General features: G+C 40.6%; 1 pseudogene across 1 annotated transcript in view; it reads right to left on the bottom strand.

The window, feature by feature from the left end:
* Window positions 1–3,064: 3,064 nt before the first annotated feature.
* LOC143282815 (mitogen-activated protein kinase kinase kinase 7-like) overlaps window positions 3,065–7,500 on the bottom strand; it is a 64,179-nt pseudogene continuing 59,743 nt past the window's right edge. The window contains exons 20-21 of the transcript XR_013055310.1: window positions 5,303–5,396; window positions 3,065–3,350 (exon numbers count right to left, since the gene is read on the bottom strand). The product of XR_013055310.1 is annotated as a mitogen-activated protein kinase kinase kinase 7-like (transcript). The remainder of the gene's footprint in view (window positions 3,351–5,302; window positions 5,397–7,500) is intronic.

Genomic DNA, 7,500 nt, shown 5'->3' with positions numbered 1-7,500 from the left:
CCTTTTACTCATTTAGTCATCATTATTGCATAATTTACTCATCATTGTATTGAACTTGCTTCCTGAAATTTCAGTCTGAAGAAAGAACAACCCTTTCATTTTACAGTAACAAATAATAATTTCGGGGTGCATGTGTGCATGCGTGTGTGTGTGTGTGTGTGTGTATGTGTGTGTGTGTGTGTGTGTGTGTGTGTGTGTGTGTATGTGTGTGTGTGTGTGTGTATGTGTGTGTGCATGGGCACGTTTGTAGCAAAAGTGAACAAGTATGCATATTAACTTCATGAGTGTGCACATAATATATATCTGTGTTCAGAAACGTTTATGTGTGTGTGTGCTCATGCATATATATGTACATGCACCTGTGTGTGTATGTGTATGTGTATGTATGTATTTCTATGCAGATGAACTGAATGCATGCATGCATCATGCCTTAGGTCTCTTTTTTCTTATCCTTCATAAAAAGCTGTAGAACTAAACAAAAACTTTGATAAATCTCTATACATCACTGATCACTGTCGCTCTTATTCATTAACAGAGTCAGCAAACATTAAAATACACGCATCCACAGCATCATTCATCACATCAAACGCTATCAATGCTAAAACTGAAGATGCCTGAACACAAAAGATAAAGGCATGCAAAATTCTCTCTCTGTCTCTGTCTCTCTCTCTCTCAAACACATGAACATATATGCTTTCTATCAAGGTTTTGTTTCTTTCTTTCTTACCTAGATTTGCGAGCTTTGAGTGACAGATGTCAACGCACACGCTCAACATCCAACATCAGCACAACGAACGTTGCTGCCTCTGATATTAACGTATCAAACGACAGCTAACCTCTTCCACACAATGCTACAACTGACATCAAACCTCTTCCACACAATGCTACAAATCTCTTCCACACAATGCTACAACTGACATCAAATCTCTTCCACTCAATGCTGCAAAATATGTCTTCCACACAGTGCTACAAATGACAGCCAGTGTCTTCCACACAATGCTACAAATGACAGCCAGATCTCTTCCACACAGTGCTACAAACATCAGCAAATCTACAAACGACAGTTGATCACTTCTATCGAGCACACTCATCATAGCATCACGTGACCAGTCACTGTCTTTATTATAATCAAATCAACCACCCACACAAATGAAGCTCAAACTGGATCTACAATCTGTCTCAATCATTATCAAACATGAAAACGGAAAGCAGTGATTCCTGCTGGTCAAATAAATACTAAAAAAAAATATTTAAAAAAAGAAATGTTACCCAGTATCCTTCCGGAGTCGATATACTCCGACAAACAGCAAATTCTCCTCCTGACAACACTTACAGTCACAGCAAACAAATATGAACATGAACATTCCTCCAGCTTCAACAAGCTGCCAGCTCCTCGCCATAAATGTCAACCACTCTCGACAATCATCGACATCTATTGGAAACCCCCCCAAAACCAGTCAGATTACCAAAATGCACATTCTTTTTCAAATTTGTAGCAAGCACCAATCAGATTCCTGTGTCTGTTTTTAATTAATCTTTAATTAATCTGTCTTTAATTAGCTGTCAATCATAAAAAAGTGGCACTCAATATCTCTTGAGAAAATGAGTTTTGTTTTTTTCAAAACTAAGCAACAATCACAAACAGGTTCATCTCAGTCGATACTGTTCAACATTGATATGCAATATTCAGTAAAACTCTTTCACAAACAAAACGCGGCGCACCCACACTATGATAATTATTGTTGTTGTAACGTGCGTATGACCAGTTCAGCCAACAGCACTGTGGCGCTGTCGCAGTCACCTCCGTGACCAACCACGCCAGATGAACACAGGTACCAGGGTACTTTTCTGATATGAGGAGTTTGATGGAGGACTTAGCAAGGACGACTTAGCAAGGTGGCATAATGAGGTGGCTTTGTCAGGGTCATAGTGAGGCACCGTAAGCAGCTTAATGAGGGGCACAGTAAGCTTTCTTAAGGTTTGAGGGAAAAGTAAAAGCTGATGATTCTGGTATGACCTTTTACTTTCTTTCTTTCTTTGTTTTATACATGGGTTGGTTTTCATTAACTTGCCAATCGGGTGATAATCATGAATTTTCGAGCTCCCACAACAACAATAACAAAGAAATTATATAATTTTCCCCAACTCTCACACAAAAAAACATGGAATTACATAATTTCATAAAAGAAAGCATGCTTTGTTCCCTTTGTCCTAATATATATGTTGTTTGGTGTTGTTGCTGGTTTTAATTTTAATCACATGGATTTCAAGGCTGGGCGGACATGACCTGATATCAGCCTCTCACACACCACGCGCACGACACATCACACACCCACACGACACACATCACACACCCACACGACACATCACACACCCACACGACACATCACACACACCCACACGACACACATCACACACCCACACGACACATCACACACCCACACGACACATCACACACCATACGCACAACACATCACACACTATGCACACATCGCACACCCACACAACACATCACACACCATGCACACAACACATCACACACCCACACAACAAATCACACACCCACACATCACACACCCACACAACACATCACACACCCACACGACACACCCACACGACACATCACACACCAACATGGCACACATCCACACGACACACATCACACACCCACATCACACACATCACACACCCACACGACACATCACACACATGGACACCTGCAAAAATCTTGGTCCTTCACACTTGTTTGGTTCAACAGGAGGCTGCCTTTCAGCATCTGTAGTAACATAAACCACCCACCCACTCCCACTCCCACCCCCACCCCCTCTCCCACCTGGCCCCTCCACACCCCACCCACCCATCTCCCTGTAACCCCTATGATGTGTTCCACAAGCCTTTTTTTTTTTTTTTTTTTTTTTTCCTTTTTGCTTTTGTTTTTTGGGGGAAAAGTTTGGTTCTTTTTTTTTTTTTTTTTTTTTTTTTTTGCTGCCCAATTACCTGCATCGCATCAATGGCACTACTCCCTCACCGCTCATTCCAGACTGCCCCCCCCACACACACACACCCCCACCCCTCACCCACCCACCTCTGCACCCCCACCCCTACACAGCCACACCCGGGTTCGTCTGTCACAGTCACAGTGTCGGCAGTCGGTCACAGGCATCCATCGATGTTAATTAGGTGGCAGGAGGCCACACACCAGAGGAGTGGGGTTTTGTTTTATCTGATCAGCGACGGCTGTTGTTGTTGGTGCTGGGCGACAGATGAGACGTGGGCGGGAAGCGCTTGGCGTTTTTGCGGTAAGCTTCCACCTGGGCCTTGAGGTCGCCGTGGTATTTCATCAGGCTCTCCTGCACAGGTAGAACAAACTGTTAATAATAATAATAATAATAATAATAATAATAATGGACATTTATACAGCGCTTTTCTCCAGATATACTGCTCAAAGCGATTTACATTTCATTCCCCACTCCCCTATCAATACCACCCCTCAAACCTCCACCCATCCACACACACACACACACACACACATGGAAGCATGTGCCAGAAAACACTCACGCAACTGAACATTGAAAACCCTCCACCCACCCATGACTCCTTCCAGAAAACTCGTCCCTGCAACGCGCGCGCGCACACACACACACACACACACACACAACGAATGCACGGATACTCGAAAGTACACCGCCACTCACACATGGCAAACGGCTTCCCCACAATAAAACATGCATTCAAAACCAGATCATATCAAGACCAGCACTAAAAAATTACTGCTGTTGGAAAAGATGTGTTTTCAGAGCAGGCTTAAAAGATTTCAGCGAGACAGAATGTCGCAAATCTTCTGGCAATTTGTTCCACAATGAAGGGGCCTGAAAACAGAAAGATCTCTAACCCTGTTGCTTCTTCTTCACAACAGAGATTTTCAATAGCCTGGCATCAGAAGCAGAATCAGAACTAACACATGCTCTCCTACACACGTCAAACAAACACATGCTCCCCTGAAAAGGTCAAACAAACAGTCAATAACCTAACACATGCTCTCCTGAAAAGGTCAAACAAACAGTCAATAACTTAACACATGCTCTCCTGAAAAGGTCAAACAGACAGTCAATAAACTAACACACGCTCTCCTGCACAGGTCAAACAAACAGTCAATAACCTAACACATGCTCTCCTGAAAAGGTGAAACAGTCAATAACCTAACACATTCTCTCCTGAAAAGGTCAGACAGACAGTCAATAAACTGACACATGCTCTCCTGAAAAGGTCAAACAGTCCATAAACTAATACATGCTCTCCTAAACACATCAAACAGTCAATAACCTAACACATGCTCTCCTGCACAAGTCAAACAGTCAATAAACTAACACATGCTCTCCTGCACAGGACAAATAAACAGCCAATATGTTCTCCTGAAAAGATCAAACAAACAGTCAATATACTATGCTCTCCTGAAAAGGTCAAACAGTCAATAAACTATCACATACACTCCTGCACAGGTCAAACAGTCAATAAACTGACAGGTGTTGCATCATCTGCACAGATCAAACAGTCAATGAACTAACACACACGCTCTCCTGAAAAGATCAAACAGGCAGTCAATAAACTAACACATGCTCAAACTATGCTCTCCGGAAAAGGTCAAACAAACAGTCAAATAAACTATCACATGCTCTCCTACACACGTCAAACAAACAGTCAATAAACTGACAGGTGTTGCATCATCTGCACAGATCAAACAAACAGTCAATGAACTAACACACACGCTCTCCTGAAAAGATCAAACAGGCAGTCAATAAACTAACACATGCTCTCAGCAGTAGAAGTAGTGGCAACAATAGCAGCATCAGCAGGAGTACCCATAGTACAAGTAACAAACAGCTGCAGCAGTAGATGTGATGGCAGTAACAGCAGCAGCAACATCAATTTCTCAATAAGAACCCTAGCTTTCATCAGAGCTAAGTGGTTTGGGAACTGTTAACTGTTTTGCAACATACACAAACGATCTAAACAAAAATAATTCTCGTGAATTCTATAGCTATTTTTATCCACCAACAAAACCCACTGACCAATAAGACAGAATGGAAAAAAAAAAACAATACAGTCGGAATGGGGGGAAAATGCTAGAAAACAAAAAGTGTACATCAAAGGTGTCCGTAAATAAACGCATCAGCATAACGCCCATGCAAAAATATACCCACACACGATTAAAACTGCTTCAAAAAAGAACACTGACAGACAGACAAAGAGAATGAGAAAAAGCACAGTGGAGAAAAAAAAGACAAAAGGAAACAAGTCTTACATTTTCAGCAGACAAACGTGTGAACTCCTCAATGTCCACAAGACGGGAGGACGTCTTCTGAGATTCCTGTACCATCTCTTGGTCCAGATCATGTCTGTTGATGTGAACAAACCATAACGTTCTTGGTCAAGTCTCGTGATGAGAACGTATCATTACATTCCAGATCATGACATGAACAGATCATTACATCTTAGTCCAGATCATGTACAGTGATGTGAACAAACCATAACGTTCTTGGTCAAGTCTCGTGATGAGAACGTATCATTCCAGATCATGACATGAACAGATCATTACATCTCTTGGTCCAGATCATGTACAGTGATGTGAACAAATCATAACGTTTTTGGTCAAGTCACGTGATGAGAACGTATCATTCCAGATCATGACATGAACAGATCATTACATCTCTTGGTCCAGATCATGTACAGTGATGTGAACAAATCATAACGTTCTTGGTCAAGTCTCATGATGAGAACGTATCATTACATTCCAGATCATGACATGAACAGATCATTACATCTCTCGGTCCTGATCATGTCTGTTGATGTGAACAAATCATAACGTTCTTGGTCAAGTCTCGTGATGAGAACGTATCATTACGTAAATCCCAGATCATGACATGAACAGATCATTACATCTCTTGGTCCAGATCATGTCCGTTGATGTGAACAAACCATAACGTTCTTGGTCAAGTCTCGTGATGAGAATGTATCATTCCAGATCATGACATGAACAGATCATTACATCTCTTGGTCCAGATCATGTCTGATGATGTGAACAAACCATAACGTTCTTGGTCAAGTCTCGTGACGAGAACGTATCACCACATTTCAGATCATGACATGAACAGATCATTACATCTCTTGGTCCAGATCATAATAATCCAGTGATGTGAATAAAATATAACATTCTTTTCTTCTTCATCCACTCCATGTATGAAATGTGGTCTGCTGTAGGAATCGACTGATAAGAGTGGAACAGGGTTTTTAAAAAGTGAGATATACATGGTTAAGGTTCACACACACACACACACACACACACACACACACACACACACACACAAATGGAAACATATAAAGTTGCAGTGTTGCACACAAAAAAACATACATAGGCTGACTCTCTCTCTCTCTCTCTCTCCCTCTCTCTGTCGCGCATGCACTGACACACACACACACACACACACACACACACACGCACACACACACACACACACAAGGAAATACATATAATACAAAGCTGCAACACTACGACAGCATCAAACTTCTCTGAACATGAAAGCAAAACTCTCTGGCTGTGTAAAGGTACACCAATCCTGACCTTTCAGTATTCGTCCTCAGCGTTCTAAAACTTCAGCTGCCCTACAGACTTTTTTTCCTTCTTCTTCATTCCTGGTACACGTCTGACGTGTGTTGGTAACAGTATAATTACCTGCAAGTTTATCACTAGTTCATTGTGTATGATCTTTATATTATAATGATAATTATGTTATACCTCTGGGAATTTCTGGTTGTCTCCAAAAAAGAATGTTGATGTACAATACATGACGTAGACACTGAATGGGAATTTCTTTTCAAGATTTGAATAAATGATAAGAATGATAATAATGATAACAAAAAAAAACAGAAATAAACTAATAACAACAACAACAACAATAATAATAATGATTCTTTTTTATAGAGTTACATTACAAGCTCTAAGCACTTTATAAATCCAATAAAAGGAATTGATTATACACATACAATGAAATAGAGACACTTGAAAGTTTTTTGAAAGTCATAAGAACACAATCACTGCTTCTATAAAAGCACAATTTACAAAAACATATATATATTGTAATAGAGTATAGCTTGGCTATGAGTTTTAATTTATTATAAGAGATTAAAGAATTAGCACATCCCAGGCTCACAGCGTCAAGTTATAACAAGGTACACTTGGTGGTAAAGGGCTGTGGTTTAGGGATGGATTGAATTTGGATAAAAGAATTGTAACATTAAAGGGGAATAATTTTGGATCAATCAAGGATCAATATCCTGTCGAGTATTTAGCTGTAAGAATTACTGGGAAATATGTGACTGGAGCATTTAGCAGTACGAATTACTTGGAAATATGTGACTGGAGTTGTCAGCAGTAAGAATTACAGCAAACTAATATGTAACCGGAGTATTCAGCAGTAAGAATTACTGGAAAACATCTGACTG

This window comes from Babylonia areolata, chromosome 6 (assembly GCF_041734735.1).
Source record: "Babylonia areolata isolate BAREFJ2019XMU chromosome 6, ASM4173473v1, whole genome shotgun sequence".
NCBI lineage: Eukaryota > Metazoa > Mollusca > Gastropoda > Neogastropoda > Buccinidae > Babylonia > Babylonia areolata.
The sequence above is the reverse complement of the archived record's forward strand: the minus strand, read 5'-3'. Positions and strand labels throughout refer to the sequence as shown.